Genomic DNA, 20528 nt, shown 5'->3' on the forward strand with positions numbered 1-20528 from the left:
GACCGGCGTTGTGTCCCGTGGTACCATGCCCATCTCGGGACTCGAGTCTGGGCCAGTGCTGAAGCGGCCTCATATGCATCAACCCGAGCGGGGTGGCCACCACCGAGGATGCCATATGCCCCAGGAGCCTCTGAAAAAGTTTCAGTGGAACCACTGTTTTCTGTTTGAATGCCTTCAAACAGGCCAGCACCGACTGGGCGCGCTCGTTCGTTAAGGCGCGCCGTCAAAGAGACTGAGTCCAACTCCAAACCGAGAAAAGAGATGCTCTGAACCAGGAGGAGCTTGCTCTTTTCCCAGTTGACCCAAAGCCCTGAGAGACTCGAGAGTGAGCTAGGATTAGCCAGTCGTCGAGATAGTTGAGAATGTGAATGCCCACCTCCCTTAGCGGGGCAAGGGCAGCCTCTGCGACCTTTGTGAAGACACGAGGAGACAGGGACAGGCCGAAAGGGAGGACTTTGTACTGATACGCCTTACCCTCTAATGCAAACCACAGGAAGGTTCTGTGTCGAGGAAGGATCGAGATGTGGAAGTACGCATCCTTCAGGTCTACTGCCGCGAATCAATCTTGATGCCGGACGCTTGCCAGAATGCGGGAGTCTGTGTAAGGCCCAATTCAGTACTCACAGTTCCAAGATTGGCCGCGACCCACCGCCTTTTTTCGGTACGATGAAGTAGGGGCTGTAAAACCCCTTCTTCATCTCGGCTGGAGGGACAGGTTCTATTGCGCCCTTCCATAGGAGGGTAGCGATCTCCGCACACAAGGTAGCAGCGTTTTCGCTCTTGACCGAGATGAAGTGAATACCACTGAACCTGGGCGGGCGCCTGGCGAACTGAATCGCGTAGCCGAGTCGGACGGTCCGGATCAGCCATCGCGACGGATTGGAAAGCGCGAGCCACACGTCCAAGTTCCATGCAAGGGGGATCAAGGGGACAATGTCGTCGGATGTACCGGCAGGTGGGGCCTCGCGGTGGGACGGAGCTCGAGGTGCCACACCACATCGTGGCCGTGCTGAGTCTAGGGACATCGAAGCACTTACCTGGCTCCTTGTGACCACCCCTGGAATAGCCTGGGATGGGGGAGGAAGAGACCTGCCCTTGTAACCCGTGGAGACTGCCACATCAGGGGCGGCTGTGTGCCACAGCTGGGCGCTCAGGGGCGGAAAGGCCACCGCTGGAGCGCCAATCCTGCAAGAAAAAACCCGTGGACGGTAGTCGTGGTGACGACTGTGCACACCGGGTATGTGACCCAGGGAGGAAGGAAGCCGCTCTTTTGCTGAACTGTTGGGTACCGCAGCCAAATAGGCAGAAATATGCTTCAGAGCTGTGGCTGTACGGGGCTCAGTCTCTGGAGTTGATTCTCTCCACAAATTTTCCACCTCAGTATTTTTCCTCGCAGTAAGCAGTCATCAGAGTATTTTAACTCAAGATTTGGATTGGACTCTTGACTGATTACTGCAGCCTTTTACATTTTCTTTTGAAAAGGTGGCATGATTTTAACTGTGCAATCTAATACCGTGTCCTGAGCAGACATGCTGCAACACGCGATAAAAGATATCTTTTCCATGTTAAATAGAGTTTTTGTCATAACCAGCCACAACAGCGACACGTGTTTTTGGAATGGTTTCTATTTTTGCAACGACACGCCAGGCAGCCCAATCTTCAAATGGGCTTAAAGCTGGCATCACACTAGCTGATTCAGAAAAACTTGATTTTGGCCGAGGGTGTCACACACCTACCGAATGTTGTGCCTGAGGTCTCACTCTCTTCAGTCTGAGGCCTGTAACACACACACCGATTCAGAATGGTGAAGGGATCAGGAATGACAGATAGCGGCTCGCTCTGACTTTCTCTCCACTTCCCTGTCCCATGGTGATCAGCAAAATAACAGGAATATCGTGTGAACAATGGTTACGGACTGAATTTGGATGTGATTCATAAAGTAACTTTGCCCTGTGTATGTGTATTTACTCTCTCTGAGCTTGCCATAGAAATCGTATGTCCATACGCACCTTCAGTGTGAAAATGATTTGCTTTCAATAAACTGTTCCATCTGACTGTTCTGACTTTATTATAATTTATCATCATTTTATTATATGAATATCGCTGGTGTTACTTCAAACATGTTTTATTAAAAAAAAAAGTAACAAAGTGCAGCTTTAAGGTACTTTATTACAGAGCTCTGCTTTTTGTTGCCAATGCCAGACACTGTTGTGTCACTTAAGATTTAAAATAAATTCATGTCGAATCCTTGAATAAGTTTAAGCGAAACATTGATGGGCACTTTTTTTAATAATCGTATCGTGAAATTTGTGTGTCGTTACATGCCTGTTTAAAATGTTACTTCCGTGTCTATGACTTATCTTTTCATCTGTTTGCCTTTAAGTATATGTGTTATGGTGTGAGTGCGTTTGACTGGCCGACATCAATTACGTATAAATTATGTAAACAAGTCACTTTGTTTGGACTATAAGTCGCAGCACCTTTTAGATGATAAAAAAAACACGACTTATATTCCATAAAATACAGTAATACAATAATACTTCTACAGAACATAAACCACTTTTACTATGTGAATCATATCAGAATCAGAAGGAGCTTTATTGCCAAGTATACTTCCACATATAAGGAATTTTTCTTGGTGACAGAAGCTTCCAGTGCACAAACAATAAAACAATAGAATAAAAATAAAAAGCGAATAGAAATATAAGTATATATAGAAATACACAATAAGACAAACATTATAGTATGTAATGTAGATGTAATGATGAGTCAGCGGGGTTGAGATCCATGTGCAGCTTTAATAACATTAAACGTAGTAATACAGACAGGCAGGGGTCAAGCACCAGCAACAGTAATATCAAAGGCAATCCAGAGGGGTAGTCAATAAACAGGCAAGAGGTCAGGGCAGGTGGCAGACAATCACAGGTTATCTCCAGGTAAACAAGGCAGTAATAGTAGACAGGCAGCAATGAATCAAAACAGGGTAAACAGTCCAGGATCATACACAGGTAATTCAGAAAACTCAGAGAATGCTCAGAAATGTCAGCCAGGGCAAAACAACACTTCGCAATGATGGAGAGTGAGAGTGAGTCTTAAATAGCTGAGTAAATGAGAAACAGGTGAACAGGTAATTAGTGCCAGGTACGGGGATTATGGGAAATGGTGTCCAGAGACTTGGGTGATGGAGCCCTCTGGTGGTGAGCGGGAGGAACTACAGAGGCGTGATTCGTAACAGAGCTCCCCCCCCCTGCGAGCGGCTCCTGAAGCAAGGAGGCAAGTGATGCTGGGGTCCAAAGAAACCAGGGCAGATCAAGTAGATGACCAGGGGACCAAGGAAACCAGGGCAGATCAGGTAGACGACCAGGGAACCAAGGAAACCAGAGCAGATCAGGCAGACAGCCAGGAGTCCCAGGCGATCAGAGCAGATCAGGCAGATGGTCAGGAGACCCAGAAGATCAGAGCAGATCAGGTGGACGACCAGGAGACCCAGAAGACCAGTGCAGATCAGGCGGATGCCCATGAGACCAAGGGGACCAGAGCAGATCAGGCAGACGGCCAGGAGATCCAGAAGACCAGAGCAGATCAGGCGGATGGCCAGGAGACCTAGAAGACCAGAGCGGATCAGGCGGATAGCTATGAGACCAAGGAGGCCACCTCAGGGTAGGGATTGGATCAGGAGGCCTGATTGATGGCCACAGAGCTGAAACAGTGTCAGGAGACCTGGGTGGTGACGACAGACTAGATACTGGAGCCGTGGAAGGCAGAGCCATAGGAAACTCGAGGGAAGAAGCCATGAAAGGCAGAGCCGTGGGAAGTTCGAGGAGCGGAGCCATGGAAGGTGGAGCCGTTGCAGGCTCGAGGGGCAAAGTTTTAGAAGGCAGAGCCGTGGCAGGCTCAAGGCTACGAGTCCAGGATGACTGGGAAATGACCTCAGTGGTCGTGAACATGAGCAGAGTCTCGGGAGTGACCTCTGTGGTCTAGGGCATGGACAGAGTCACGGGAGCGACCTCTGTGGTTGTGGGCGTAGACAGAGACTCGGGAACGACCTCTGTGGTCGTGGGAATGGACTGAGAATCGGGAACAACCTCTGTGGTCATGGGCATAGACAGAGACTCAGGTATGACCTCTGTGGTCATGGGCATGGACTGAGACTCGGGAACGACCTCTGTGGTTGTGGGCATAGGCAGAGACTCGGAGATGACCTCTATGGTCATGAACATGGGCATAGTCTTTCCTCTCCTCCTCTGGACGGACGAGACTGGCAACGCTGGCTCTGGGACGGACGAGGCTTCCAGCTTGTTGACCGTGGCAGGCGTGGGCATTGGCTCGTTGGCTGTGGCAGGCGTGGGTGTTGGCTCGTTGGCCGTGGCAGGCAAGGGCACTGACAATTTATGGGAAAGGGTCTTCGTGGCCCTACGCACCGATATCAGTGGCGGATAATTCAACTTGGAGACAAGGGCAGTGAAGGGCTTCGAGCAATGAGTCGCGGGAGGCTGGACTGTGGCATGGCGTGGAGCCGACTCAGATGTGGATATGACATGGCATGGAGTGGACTCAGATTTGTCTGTGACATGGCATGGATCAGACTGAGGCGTTGCTGTGACATGGCATGGAGCAGGCTGAGGTTTGGCTGTGACATGGCATGGAGCAGGCTGAGGCGTGGCTGTGACATGGCATGGAGCAGGCTGAGGCTTGGCTGTGACATGGCATGGAGCAGGCTGAGGTTTGGCTGACATGGCATGGAGCAGGCTGAGGTGTTGCTGTGATATGGCATGGAGCAGACTCAGGTGTGGCTGTGACATGGTATGGAGCCGACTGTGGTGTGGCTGTGATATGGCATGGAGCGGACTCAGGCGTGGTTGTGATGTGGCGTGGAAAGACTTCAGACGTAGAAGACTTGGAATCCGGGATCGGGATTGAGAGAAGAGGATCCCCCGAACCGAGTGTTTCTAATATCAACCTCACATATTTCTCCCACGTGTAATCTCCGGTCTCCAGCAATTCCCTCTACTGGCGTGTTGTGAGTCCGATTCTGTATTTCAGAGCGGCATCATCAAAACCACTGTGGGCTGCAATGGTGGAAAAGAAATGGGAGTACTCCCTTACTGATAAGTCCACCTGGCTTAGTTGCATGCTGTCTGTATTTTGGCAGTTCATGGGTGAGGTTGCCTTTGTTAAAATCGCCGAGAATAATAATAAGAGAGTCCAGGTTTTGCTGTTTCGTGTCCGTGATCTGATCAGCCAGCTGTTGCAGCGCTGCATTCACACACACGTGTGGCGGAATATAAACACTCACCAGAATAAATGAGGAAAACTCCCACGGCGAATAGAAAGGCTTACAGTTGATAAAGAGCGCTTCCAAATTAGGACAGCACATCTTGTTTAATGCTGTTACATCTGTACACCAACTTTCATTGATTCAAAAGCATGTTCCACCGCCTCTCGTTTTCCCCGTTAACTCCGCAATGTGATCCGCTCTGAACAGCTGAAAGCCTGGCAGATGTAATGGGCTGTCCGGAATGGCTTCAATCAGCCAGGTTTCTGTCCTTGTTTGTATGGGTGATGAGATGTAGTTTGTCCATTTTGTTAGGGAGAGAGCGGAGATTCACTAGATGAATACTCGGCAGCTCTTCGAAAGCCACGCTGTTGGAGCTTGACCAGCGCGCTGACTCACTTCCTTCACCTGCATCTCATAGCGTGCTTAAACAACACAGCTGCGCCTCCGACTAAAATGTCCAGCAAAATGTCCGAATAGTCAAAAACCAGGAAAAGATTGTCTGGTATGTGCTGCCGAATGTTCAGCAGTTTGTCCCTGGTAAAACTGATTGGAAAAAAATTGCTAAACACAGGACAAACAAACAAAAACAACAAAAGAATTGGAGAGCTCCACACCGCGGTGGCCATCTGCGGCGCCATATTCATCATCATATCTTTGACTAAACACTATGTGAAATGTTTATTTTTGGCTTGTTTTTTTCAGTTGGCATGAAGGACTTGATAACAGTTTTGATTAATAAGCTCCTCATTCCAAATCTGGAGAAAGGCTGTCATCTCCTCTTCTGTGTCGCGGCATTGTATTCGTTTTGTAAGCTATGGTAATTCATTAGCCATAATATTTGGAAATCTATGAATGAGAAAAAAAAAAGTCATCCCAGAATGTGTTTCAGTCACAATGCACATTTTGCAGTGTAGAGATCAGACAAAATGTAATTGTGAAACTGCTGACATTGTAAATGAGATATTCCCGAATGAATTGATATTGAATCGAATAAAAATTGGAATCTAATTTAAACAAATTCAATTTGGAAATCAATGCCAATACCAAGCCCTACAAATATTAGTTTATGTTGAATAATAATAAATTAATTATTAAATTAATTAATTTGACATATTTGGCATAAAAGGATGATACAGAGTCATTTTATGAGGTTAGAAATAAATGGCCCCTACAAAGAAAAAAAAAAGCCCCAAGAAATCAATTCTAGGGGTAAAATATTGCATCCTAATGAAAATGTTTATTTCTGACCTTGGGCAGGTTAAATTGAGTAGTATCAAAGTCTCTTTTGGTAAGTCAGCCCACTCTGCAGCCATCTTGGGATGCTCTTTTGGCAGCTTTCTATGGATACAAGCGGCATAAAAGTACAGCTCATGTCTACTTGAATGGGGAAAGACCGAATGATTATGCTCAAATAACATATTTCAAATCAGCTGTATAATGCTGCGTTCCATTTGTCTCGGAAGTCGAAGCTCTGAGTTATTTTCCAAGTTCCGAGACCGGAACTGACAAATGGAACGCCCCCCAATGTCGGGATTCCTACTCGGAAAGTCGGACGAACTCAGAGGACCCTGAGTTCAGAAAGCAAGATGGCTGCAAAGAGCATCGACTGTAGTATGCTGTGGGTTTAAAGTTTTTTTTTAGCACTTTTGTCTTTTTTGTGTCCAATTTAGTAAGTCGTATACACAATACTGTATTACCGTTGCCTATTGGCATGTTGCTACGATCCTGTTATGCGTGAATTACCACGTAATGTGTTGTTTATAAACTGGTAAAGCTAAAATTGGCTAGGTCGCTGCTGCTAACAACAACAATGGTTGCTGCTGCTACAAGAACAATGGTCAATGTTGCTACAACAACACTGCCTAACGTTACAAACCGTAAAACCATTTACACACAACACAGTTAGGCAAATTTATATTGCAAATATACGTTTGTACTTCCATAGGGCATTGCCCTTTGTTTACACCGCTGGTTCGATTAAAACGTGGTTAACATGTTTTGATACAATCAAATACGTGGAAACATTAACATACCTTCTCCACTTTCTGTCATCTTCCTCGAGGTCTCTTAGGTGAAGGGCATACTTATTTTGTAGCTCTCTGTACTCCAAAAGAGCTAGTGCAACAATTACTTTCCTGGAGGCGTCCATCTTTTTTTCCGACTTGTCGGGTTGTGTGTAAAAGGAACGCGTCCAACTCGGATTTCTTGTTTTTTTTACGGATATGACGTTGATCCGAGTCCCGAGCTCCGACTTCCGAGACAAATGGAACGCAGCATTAATCTGAAAATAATGGGTTTATAAGTTGTGCTTCTTTAGCTCAGATGATGCTAAAAATGCCTTCTTGAGTTAACTGATAGGTGATGTCTGGCTTTTTAACCTGTAAGGCAGGACTTCCTGTTCTACATCTGTCATGCCAATTTCTCCTATTCATTTTAATACAAGTGCTCCATCTCTGGGATATAGGGCCCTATGAAATCTTTGAAATCCATTTTATTTATTTCTCCAACTTCCATGTTTTCTGTTTTATTTTCTCTGAATTCTGTGTTTTAAAGTTTAATTAAAAATAATTTCATTTAAAAAAAACTGTTTAAAATGAATTCATAGAATTTTAATCAAATGAGAACAGAACAATTATGCTTCAGAGTTGAAGGGGTTAAATCTCAGCCTTTTGTGGTTTAATAATCATACTAGGTCATATAATGATTTTATTTTGATAAATTGTGCATTCATATATTCATTTTATCTAAAATATTTCAAATTCCATGACATTCAGCGGTTTAAAGGTAATTCCATTTTATGACTGGATTCCGCAGTTCTATCCGTGTTTTCTGCATCGTGGAAATCATAGGGCCCTACTGGTAGTATTCAGCTTGTCATGTGATCTCAACATGTCGGCCCCCATGAGTGCTGACTAACCTTCATCATCTTCACCTAAGTCTCCATCATGTGTGTGGACATCATATTAAACATATTTGGAAAAAGTATTATTGATTTAGTAATAATTATTTAAAATGTTACCTAGAGCACCTTTAATTATTTTAGTAATAAGTCTGTATTGAAATCATAAGAACTTAACAGTCAACCCATATGCCTTACTTGATGATGTTTATACAATCATTACCATCAAATGCTGTCAGATAAAAATGTGACTCTGATGGTATAAAGGGTGAAGTTTTGCACGAGCTGGGGTAATCATGACACTTTATTTAAAAATTTTAATTGTCTGCAGAATGTTGTAGCGTTTTAAATAGAGTGTAAAACATCATGGTTACTTGGGAAACCTCCATTCCCTGATGGAGGGAATGAGACATTGTGTCAATGTAGTGACACTAGGGGTCACTCTTGGGAGCCCGAGACACTTCTGGTCTTTGATAAAAGGCCAATGAAAATTGGCGAGTGGTATTTGCATGCCACTCCCCCGGACATACGGGTATAAAAGGAGCTGGCGTGCAACCACTCATTCAGGTTTTATGCTGAGGAGCCGAGACAAGGTCCGGCCATTTCAGCGGGTAGTTCAGCATTGTGGCAAGAGGGACACAACGTCTCCTTCCCTCCATCAGGGAACGAAGGTTACATAAGTAACCATGACCATGGGGTTATGCAAGTAATCAGGACGTTCCCTATCTGTCACTCGCTCGACGTTGTATCAATGTAGTGACACTAGGGGTCCCTATACAAAATGCCGCAACTGGCTGAACTGTGTTATGTGAACTGGCAGTGTGTGATGGGCAGACAACTGTGTGCCTCGTAGCCAGCACACCAGGCCGACATGTAACCTCCCCCAACATAGTTATGAGTGTCGAATGGTCCTTTGGGGACAAGTCGACTACTCAAAAGACAGAGACAGGCTAGCCCAGTCGTGGCCTCTTTTCCCCTTCTCTTTTTTCCACACCCTAAAAAAAAGGGGGAATATCCGACTGGGCCGACCAGGTCTAGTCGGGGGGTGTCCCTCCCAAGGGGAGGACACCGTGGAGACCACACATCGCCCAGAGAGAGGGGGGATATTTAAGTGGAAATATGTCACATGGTCTTGCCGAACTATGTCGGAAGTATGTCATGTGGAGAAGTCTCATGGTAGGTCCTACCCAACGGGGGAGGAGTTACTACAAACATGGAGACTGTGGCAGAGGGGCCTCTGCCCAAGGAAGACGCAGTTTGCCAACATGGAAACGAATTAGCGGAAGATATACATCACATGGGGTTACCTACAGAGAACCACCACATGCGGAGCACCTACCCCAGAACAGGGCTTTTAGTTAGCACGTGTACTGGGCCAGCAGCGAGTCTCTCCAACTGCCACAGGGCTCAGAGGAGGTGAACCAGGGAAAATAGTTTGTGAACACTACTGGGAGTTAATGGCACACATCTTCAGCTCAGGGGAGGTGAAAGGCGCTATGTGCAAGTGATACACCCGGCCGACTATCCTGGACTTATCCGCTTGTATTGCGTGCCACTACCTGGGATGAAACCGGTTCCACCCGGAGGTTGTAGAACCTCGCAAAGATGTTGGGTGTTGCCCAGCCCGCTGCTCTGCAAATATCTGTTAGAGAGGCACCCCTGCCCAAGGCCCAGGAGGCTGCAACACCCCTGGTAGAATGGGCTCATAGCCCTACCGGGGGCGGCACGTCCTGGGCGTGATATGGCATAACTATGGCGTCAATGAGCCAGTGGGCGATCCTCTGCTTGGAGACAGTGCTTCCTTTCCAGTGTGCACCAAAGCAGACAAAGAGCTGCTCAGAGATCCTAAAATTCTGCGTGCGAACCTTGGGCACATAGCCCGGTCGGGGTCTCAAGATCACATGAGAGTAGCCCGGACCGAACTCCAGGCATGTTTCAATGACAGAGAACGCTTGCAGGTCTCCTACCCTCTTGATGGAAGTGAGCGCAGTCAGGAGGGAGTCTTCAAGGAGAGTGCCTTAAGCTCAGCTGACTGCAAAGGCTCAAAGGGGGCTCTCTGTAGACCCAGAAGAACTACAGAGAGGTCCCATGAGGGAACGAGGCACAGTCTGGAGGGGTTCAGCCTCCTGGTGCCTCTCAGGAACCTGATGATCAGGTTGTGCTTCCATAAGGACTTACCGTCCACTGTGTTGTGGTGTGCTGCTATAGCGGCTACGTACACCTTCAAGGTGGAAGGGGACAGCTGCCCTTCCAACCTCTCCTGCAGGAAGGAAAGCACCGATCCGACTGTGCATCTCTGGGGGCCTTCCCGTCGGGAAGAACTCCACTTAGCGAACAGATGCCACTTAAAGGCATACAGGCACCTCGTAGAGGGGGCCCTAGCCTGAGTGATCATGTCTAGATAGTGCCCTGTCCCTGAGAAAGAAGGTCCTTCCTCAAGGGAATTCGCCGGGAGGGGGACTGTTATGAGGAGCATGAGGTCCGAGAACTATGTCTGGGTGGACCAGTCGGGTGCTACCAGGACGACCTGCTCCTCGTCCTCCCTGACCTTGCACAGAGTCTGTGCAAGTAGGCTTACTGGGGGAAATGCATATTTGCGCAGTCCAGGGGGCCAGCTGTGTGCCAGCGTGTCTATGCCGAGTGGTGCCTCGGACAGGGCGTACCAGAGCAGGCAGTGGGGGGATTCTTGGGAGGCGAACAGGTCTACCTGTGCCTGTCCAAATCGACTCCAGATCAGATGGACCACCTGAGCGTGGAGTCTCCTCTCTCCCCTGAGGGTAACCTGCCATGACAGCATGTCCGCTGCAGTGTTGAGGTCGCCCAGGATGTGAGTGGCTTGCAACAACTTGAGGTGCTGCTGACTCCAGAGGAGGAGATGGCGGGCGAGATCTGACATACAACGAGAGTGCAGACCGCCTTGGTGGTTGACATATGCTACCGTTGCCATGTTGTCTGTCCGAACTAACACGTGCTTGCCCTGGATCAACGGCCGGAACCTCCGCAGGGCGAGCAGAATTGCCAGCAACTCGAGGCAGTTGATGTGCCCGTTGCAAACAGCACCCCAGCCCGTCTTGGAGGCATCTGTTGTGACCACGGCGCGCCTGGAGACCCGCTCTAGGGGAACGCCTGCCCGTAGAAACGTGAGGTCGGTCCAAGGGCTGAAGAGGCGGTGACAGACCGGCGTGATAACCACGCGATGTGTCCTGCTGCGCCATGCCCATCTCGGGACTCAAGTCTGAAGCCAGTGCTGAAGCGGTCTCATATGCATCAACCCGAGCGGGGTGGCCACCGCTGAGGATGCCATATGCCCCAGGAGCCTCTGAGTTTCAGTGGAACTGCTGTTTTCTGTTTGAACACCTTCAAACAGGCCAGCATGGACTGTGCGCGCTCGTTCGTGAGGCACGCTGTCAATGAGACTGTGTCCAACTCCAAACCAAGAAAAGAGATGCTCTGAACCAGGAGGAGCTTGCTCTTTTCCTAGTTGACTCGAAGCCCTAATCGGCTGAGGTGCGAGAGCACCAAGTCCCTGTGTGCACACAACATGTCCCGAGAGTGAGCTAGGATTAGCCAATCATCGAGATAGTTGAGAATGCGAATGCCCACTTCCCTTAACGGGGCAAGAGTTGCCTCTGCGACTTTCGTGAAGATGCGAGGGGACAAGGACAGATCGAAAGGGAGGACCTTGTACTGATATGCCCGACCCTCGAATGAAAACCGCAGGAAGGGTCTGTGTCGAGGTAGAATCGAGACGTGTAAGTACGCGTCCTTCAGGTCTACCGCTACGAACCAATCTTGATGCCGGACGCTCGCCCAAATGCGTTTTTGCGTCAGCATCTTGAACGGGAGTCTGTGAAAAGCCCGGTTCAGTACTCGCAGGTCCAAGATTGGCCGCAACCCACCGCCTTTTTTCAGTACGATGAAGTAAGGGCTGTAAAACCCCATCTTTATCTCGGCCGGAATGACAGGTTCTATCGCACCCTTCCGTAGCAGGGTAGCGATCTCCACATGCAAGGTAGCAGCGTTTTCGTCCTTCACCAAGGTGAAGTGGATACTGCTGAACCTGGGCAGCCGCCTGGTGAACTGAATCGCGTAGCCGAGTCGGACGGTCCGGATCAGCCATCGCGACGGATTGGAAAGCGCAAGCCACGCATCCAAGCTCCACATGAGGGGGACCAACGGGACAATCTCGTCGGATGTACCGGCAGGTGGGGCCTCGCGGCGGGGCGGAGCTCGAGGTGCCACAGCATGTCGTGGCCGTGCTGAGTATAGGGACATCGAAGCACTTACCTGGCTCCTTGTGACCACCACCAGAACAGCCTGGGATGGGGGAGGAATAGGCCTGTCCTCGTGACCCGTGGAGACTGTCACATTGGGGGCGGATTTGTGCCACAGCTGGGCGCGCAGGGGCGGTGAGACTGCCCCTGGAGCGCCAAACCTGCAAAAATGGAATGGTGGACGGTGGTCATGATGATGGCTGTGCACACCAGGTATGTAACCCAGGGAACGAGGAAACCGCTCTTTTTCTGAACTGTTGGGTACCGCAGCCACTTGGGCATGTGGCGAAATCAAATGAAAAGGCAACAAAAGATTCTCCTCCCGGCCCTCCACTGGGGGATGGAGTGGTCTTCTTATCAGCTCCAAGGCAGTGTCACCCATCTCAGGTGCACCCGTCTCAGGGGCGCTTTGAAGCCTTTCGTGGGTTCTTGGCGGCCTACCATCGAGGGTAGTGAGGGCGGGGGAGCTGAGAAATTGGGACCAGGCAGTAATAGGTGCCTCCCATGATTTTGTCAGCTCCTCGAGCACTTTCGGGAAGAAAGGCACTGGAGCGGGGCGTGGCTGCTTTGAGTGGTGCCGCGAGCCCAGGAACCAATCATCGAGCGGCCTCGCGGCCGCCCGGGATTTCCGCATCAGCCTGTGACTGGGCAATCGTCCCCGAAGGGGGGAGCCTAGCTGAGGCTTCTGCATCCGACTGGACAAGCCCGCTCTCCGATGCTGCGCTCAAGAGCTCATCAGCTTCGCGGTCGAACTCGCCGTGAGACAAGCCAGCGGAATCATCCGGAAGCCCGATTGGGGCAGACGAGCATGCTGGGGAATGGGAGGTCCGTGGGGGGATACCCGGTGGAGGCGGTCCCATTGGGGTCCCCAAATCGCCCCCAGTGCTAGCCGCACTGGCCTCATACCCGTAGGTAGAAGGACCAATGGCGGGGAGCCGCTGGGGTGGCTTGCTTTCTTACGAAAGCAAGCTGCGACTGCAACGTTGCCATGGTCATGTTCTCGCAGTGAGTACATGAACAATCCACGAACGCTGTCTCCGCGTGGGTCACGCCCAGACACGAAAGACAGCGATCGTGACTGTCTGAAGTTGAAAGGTAGCGACCGCAACCAGGAATAACACACAAACGGAAAGGCATCTTTAAAAAGATGCGTCTTTAAAAAGACGTTCCGTTTGTGCCGCTCTTTTAGAGAAATATACTCTTTTAGGAAAATATACTCTCTTTTTTCTGCGCCCAGGGGCGTTCTCTGCAGTGCACCAGTGCAGAGGAGGGAGAAGATGCTGAAATGCGCCGTCAGATCCAGCAGAGGTGAATGAACAGTCAGCTCAGTAAACATCGACCCTTCGGCTCCGAAGAGAAAATCTGAATGAGTGGTTGCACGCCAGCTCCTTTTATACCCGTATGTCCAGGGGAGTGGCATGCAAATACCACTTGCCAATTTTCATTGGCCTTTTATCAAAGACCAGAGTTGTCTCAGGCTCCCAAGAGTGACCCCTAGTGTCACTACATCGACACAACGTCGAGTGAGTGACAGATAGGGAACATGAGCTGTTTTCTGCTGTATCTTGTAAACACTGTTAGAAATAATATGTAATTCCTCTATTCTGTGAGAATAATTATTGTTAGGAGATTGAAGATCACAGACTGACATGCTGTCTGCATGTTTTAAATAGCATATTTGACCCTGAGGGCAAAACCTCAGACTGCGGTCTGCACTCTAAAAAATGCTGGGTCGAAAACAACCCAAACTGTGTTGTTTTTAGCCAAGCTGCTGTTTAAATATGGGACAAAACACACTGGGCTAATCTAGTTGGGTTCAGTTTGGCCATATCTTATTATTTGGGGGGGGGGGGGTCAGCTACTGTGGTTTTTTTACACTGACCTAACCACAGTAATGAGAAGCCATCCATGGTTTTACCTGTGCTTATATGGCATTGCACTATAAATGTCAGGGTTCGTAAAGGGCTTAAAGTCTGGACCTCCAAGATTTATGGAAAAATGTTGGACAAAGTTTGCTCCTTTTTACGAATGTTATACTTTTTCAGAAATGTAAGATTACATTATTAAAATCTCCCATTGACACTGACAGAATGTTCAGCATTCTGTCAACCCCTAACCCTAACCCATTGCAGACAGCAATGAAGTTATCATAATATTTGCATACTGAATTCTGATTGTTTTTTTTTTTTCTCACATAGGGATGCACACTAATCATGAAAAATGTAAATTAAAGCAATCCATGTAAGTCTACTTATGTTGCTTCAATTTAATTTACTATTTAAAGGGCAAATTCCAATCAAAAGTTATCATCCCTATGCCCTACTCACTCTGAAGGACAGAGCTCTCAATGTGGGCACTCTTAAGGGTGCATGGCATTACTTTATGAATGTACCTTTCAAGAACACAAAGATGCTGTTTGGAAACAACCGGTGTTTGTTTTTGGAGCGGTTGAACATAGTAACCAATCAAAAGTCCATTGCTCACTTCTGTGTATAATTTATTCAAAAGTTTAATAGCATTAAAAAAAAAGTCATGCAGTTAATCAACCTAAAATAAGTCTTTTCAAGTAAATTGTATTAATCAAAATAAATTGCAATTACAATATCAAGGAAAATAATTGTCAATTATGACATTTGTCATAATCATGAAGCCCTATTCTCACATTTATTTCACCATCTGAAGGCGCTTTTACATTGTAAACACCCATTATGTGTGAATCCTCATGCACAGCCGACAGAAAACAAGACGTATGCTGAGTTTCATTACAACGGCAACGACACTCACACAGAATCAAAGACTAAAACCTAAACATACCTCAAACTTTAACACTATTCTACTGCTGCCTTACAAACACTGCAGGAAAAATCCTGCTTTTCCTGTTTTTTTATGTGCCTTTGAACTACTCTCTGCCTTGAGTGTGAGGATGTTTGATGTGGTTTTAAAAGGACCTGAGGGCATTTGGTGCAAGAAGTCAACATGTGTTTATGCCCAAAAAATGCTGTCTAATTATAGTTCGCACTAAGTTTTGAGATACAGTACAGTTCATAATGCAATTATCGAAGATCAATTAGTAATGGCTGGTAGAAGATCATTATTTCATTCATTAGTATCACAGAATTAATATGTGAATGAATTAATATTCATTTTGTAATCTTTTAAGACTAACTACAACCCCAATTCCGATAAAGTTGGGACAGTATGAAAAATGCTAATAAAAACAAAAAGGAGTGATTTGTAAATTATATTCACCCTTTGCTATATTGAAAGCACTACAACTACATATTATATTATGTTTTACCTTTCACATTTCATTGTTTTTTGTAAATGTACAGTAATTTCAAATCAGATGATTGCAACATGCTTCAAAAATTTTGAGACAGTCAAGTGTTTACCACTGTGAAACACCATTTCTTCTAATAACACTTATTAAGCATTTGGGCACTGAAGACACAAGTTTGTTAAGTTTAGAAAGTGGAATTTCCCCCTATTCATCCATTATGTAGGTCTTTAGCTGCATAATTGTACAGGGTCTTCATTGCCGTATTGTGTGCTTCATAATGCGCCACACATTCTCAATTGTAGACAGGTCAGGACTGCAGGCAGGCCAATCTAGTACCTGCACTCTCTGCTCACACAACCATGCACTTGTAATCTGGGCAGTATGTGGTTGGAAGTTGTCCTGCTGGAAAATGCAGGGACATCCATGGAAAAGATGGTGCTGGATGGCAATATATGTATATACTATATCTGCTTTGCATAGTAAAGTCTTAACTTGCATCTGTGGATGCAGCGGCGAGTGGTGTTGACTAACAAAGGTTTACTAAAGTAATCCCAAGCCCATGTTCATGATATCCATTACAGATGAATGATGTTTTTTAAGACAGTGTCATCTGAGGGATCGGAGATCACGTGAATTAAGAAATCGTTTTTGTCTTGCTCTTTACACACCGAGATTTGACTTGATTCCTTGAATCTTTTAATTATATTGTGCACTGTAAAGGGTGAAATGGCCAAAATCCTTCCAATTTGTTTTTGGGGAACATTGTTCTCAAAGTGCTGGATTATTTGCTGAAGCATCTGTTGGCAAATTGACAAGTCTTGAATGATCCTTGCTCTTGAAGGACTAGGCTGTTTTTGGAGGCTCCTTATATACTGTGACACAATTGCCTCACCTGTTTAACATCTCCTGTTTCAACTTGTCAAATTGTTATTAGTCTTAAACTGCCCCTGTCTCAACTTTTTTTGGAGCGTGTTGCTATCATCTGATTTGAAATGACTGTGCATTAAAAAAAAAAAACAATGAAATTCACAAGGTAAAACATCATATAATGTGTAGTTGTAGAGCTTTCAATATAGCAAAGGGTGAATATAATTTACAAATCACTCCTTTTTGTTTTTATTAGCATTTTTCATACTGTCCCAACTTTTTTGGAATTGGGGTTGTAGCTTAAATCCTATAATCCTAAAAATGTCAAGGATCTCTCTTGGTTTTCCCATATCTAACACCTCTACTCATGGGATGTCATACAGTGACCTTTACAGTGACAAACTTGACAGCTTTATTGGAGATCTTGCGCAAGTCAAAAGATTCTACTTCCCTGATGGGTCCTGCTCTGAGGCTAGTGTTGGACTTTGTGTCTGTTTTATAGACTGAAAGTCTGATAAAGATGTCTGATTTAGGGTTCTGCCCTTTGTATAATTTATTGATTGTTGAATTCTGATCCTAACAAACAAGCAAACCTCAATCAACACTCACGTCAGATTTTTACTGAGAGCAAGTCAACTTCTCTTGTGAAATTGAAAGCAGACACCGGTTCATTCTGGCTTCACTTCACTTCCAGTAATGGAGCATGTAGGTAGAGTGCAGTCAATTACTTGTCAGCTACAGAGGCAATGATTTAAAACAATTAGCCTGTCCGAGTCATGATGACCGCCGTACACTTGTAAACTCATTTGCTTTGTGTTTGTATTTCTTATGAAGTGTCATTCTTTAGTCATGATACTGGCACATGCAGACATAAAACATAAGCAAATATAGCTGCAAGCAGCAACTATGGGGCCAAGCACTAATATGGCAAGCACTGCACCACACTAAGCAGGACACAAAGAACACATAGACTGAATATGACATCAAAATCAGGAACAGAATCAGAATGAGCTTTATTGCCAATATGCTTACACACACAAGGAATTTCAAAATCAATCAGTCAAATCACTTTTGTCACACGACCATATACACAAGTGCAATAGTGTGTGAAATTCTTGGGTGCAGTTCTGAGCAACATAGTAGTCGTGACATTGATGAGACAAATTTACAATAAACATCAGATTTACAACACAATTTAAAATCTAATATACACATAATTACACACAACATAATATACAAATAATAACATACAATGTACAGTATACAATACACATTATACAATAAAAAAGTATATATAGAATGTACAGTAGGTTGTATTGTACTGTATTGACATTCAGGATGTCGGCTGATAGTAAGTTGTTAAGAGAGAATATAATATAATAATATAATTTATGACAGTCCGGTGTGAGATATAAGATTAAGAGTAATAAAGTGCAGTGCTGATGTATTTTGATCGTGGGAGATCAAGAGTTCAAAAGTCTGATTGCTTGGGGGAAGAAGCTGTCATGAAGTCGGCTGGTGTGGGTCCTGATGCTGCGATACCGCCTGCCTGATGGTAGCAGTGAGAAAAGCCCATGGCTCGGGTGGCTGGAGTCTGATGATCCTCTGAGCTTTTTTCACACACCGCCTGGTATATATGTCCTGGAGGGAGGGAAGCTCACCTCCGATGATGTGTCTGGCAGTTCGCACCACACTTTGCAGGGCTTTGCAGTCATGGGCGGTGCTATTGCCGTACCAGGCGGAGATGCAGCCAGTCAGGTATAGAACCGTGTGAGGATGTGGCGGTTCATTCCAAACTTCCTCAGCCGTCTCAGGAAGAAGAGGCGCTGATGAGCCTTCTTCACAACAGCTTCAGTGTGGATGGACCATGTTAGTTCCTCAATGATGTTGACACCCAGGAACTTGAAGCTGGTACTCCATTGATGGTGATGGGACTGTGTTCTCTGTCTCTTCTCCTGAAGTCCACCACAAGCTCCTTTGTCTTACTGACATTGAGGGAGAGGTTGTGCTCCTGACACCAGTGTGTCAGAGTGTGCACCTCCTCTCTGTAGGCTGTTTCATCATTGTCAGTGATCAGACCTACCACCGTCGTATCATCAACAAACTTAATGATGGCATTGGAGCTGTGTGTTGCCACACAGTCATGCGTGTACAGGGAATACAGGAGTGGGCTGAGAACACAGCCCTGCGGGGCTCCAGTGTTGAGGGTCAGTGTGAGAAGATGTTGCTGCCTATTCTAACCACCTGGCGTCTGCTTGACAGGAAGTCCAGGATCCAGCTGCACAGTGAGCTGTTTAAGCCCAGAGCCCGGAGTTTCTCATCAAGCTTAGAGGGCACTATGGTGTTGAATGCTGAGCTGTAGTCTACAAACAACATTCTCACATAAGTGTTCTTTTTTTCCAGGTGGGAGAGAGCAGTGTGTATTGTAGATGCAATGACATCATCAGTGGAGCGGTTGTTGTGGTAAGCAAACTGCAATGGGTCTAGTGAGGGAGGCAGTACAGAGCAGATTTAATCTCTGATTAGTCTCTCAAAGCATTTGCTGATGATGGGGGTCAGAGCAACAGGACACCAGTCATTTAAGCAAGTTATTTTGGATTGCTTTGGAACAGGTACAATGATGGACGTTTTAAAGCATGTGGGGACTACAGACAAAGAGAGGGAAAGGTTGAAAATGTCCGTAAAAACACCAGCCAGTTGGTTCGCGCATGCTCTGATGACGCGGCCCGGAATGCCGTCTGGACCCGCGGCTTTGCGGATATTCACCCGTCGGAAGGATCGGGTTATATCCACTACAGAGACGGAGAGTGAACTAACCTCTGTAGCTTCGGCCGCGAGAGCTCTCTCCGTGAGAGGTGTTATTTCCCACAAAACGAGCATAAAATGGGCAATAACACCGCCCTCGTGGAGAGAGCTCTTTTCTTGTCATGGTGACAGAAGCTTCCAGTGCAAAGAGAATGCAACTATATATATACACACACACACACACATACAAACATGTACATTTAAACATATATACATATAGTGACATATACAAATAAGATATAACAGATAAATAAAAATAGAAATATACAATAGAGCAATAATGTTTGAATATTTAACAGATATACAGTTATGTGCATGTGATGTAATGTATTGAAGAAGAGGTAGGATATGTTAAAAAATATAAATGAAATATAAGTAGGAATGTATGGACTGAATATTGCACATGGTTGTGTTGACAAAAAGGAAAGTATTTGGGGGCAGTTTTAACTGTTCATGAGATGGGTGGCCTGAGGGAAAAAACTGTTCCTGTGTCTAGATGTTCTGGTGCTCAGTGCTCTGTAGCACAGGCCAGATGGCAACAGTTAGAAAAGGAAGTGTGCTGGGTGAATGGGGTCAAGAGTGATTTTACCAACCCTTTCGATGTTGAAAATGCATACAAATTTACATTTAAATGTGTTCAAAAGACGAATTACTTTTCTGTAAAATTCAAAATAGTAGGCAAAATTGGTATCATTGAAATCCTGAACCAAGGAATCGATAGATACCAACCTAATTTTTTTAGAACATATGGTTCAAAAGTTATGGGCAAAAATAGCCATTTTTTTTTTTGATTTCTTGACCCATAGGTGGCAAAACTTCCTGTTTTACATCAACATTGTTAACTTTGCAGTTGCGTAAATTTTCAATAAAAAATCAGAATGAGGAGATGTCCTGTTTGTGCGGCTCGGTCTAGAGATTATTTTGAGCCATTGTTTGGGTGAATTTGACAAAGTTTGGAGGGCATGAAAAGTTTAAATGATAAACATCATAATCCAAGAATGCGGCTACTGTAATGGGCAGAGTTTTAATGTAAGTTGTCCCTTTGAATCATCAGGAGGAGAGTAAACAGACAAAAAAATTAATTTGTCTCTATGTCAAAAGGTTCAAAAGATATGTACAAAAGAA

The 20528-nt window shown here is 46.0% G+C and overlaps 2 protein-coding genes across 6 annotated transcripts in view; both read left to right on the forward strand.

The window, feature by feature from the left end:
- The window catches only part of LOC127433385 (uncharacterized), a 257954-nt gene extending 238897 nt beyond the window's left edge, over positions 1 to 19057 (forward strand). The window contains exon 2 of the mRNA XM_051685250.1: positions 19002 to 19057. The gene's annotated coding sequence lies outside the window, so the exon portion shown is untranslated. The remainder of the gene's footprint in view (positions 1 to 19001) is intronic.
- LOC127433365 (PH and SEC7 domain-containing protein 3-like) overlaps positions 1 to 20528 on the forward strand; it is a 204532-nt gene that overhangs the window by 14264 nt on the left and 169740 nt on the right. The gene's annotated exons all lie outside the window — the stretch shown is intronic.

Source organism: Myxocyprinus asiaticus, chromosome 43 (assembly GCF_019703515.2).
Source record: "Myxocyprinus asiaticus isolate MX2 ecotype Aquarium Trade chromosome 43, UBuf_Myxa_2, whole genome shotgun sequence".
NCBI classification, from domain to species: domain Eukaryota; kingdom Metazoa; phylum Chordata; class Actinopteri; order Cypriniformes; family Catostomidae; genus Myxocyprinus; species Myxocyprinus asiaticus.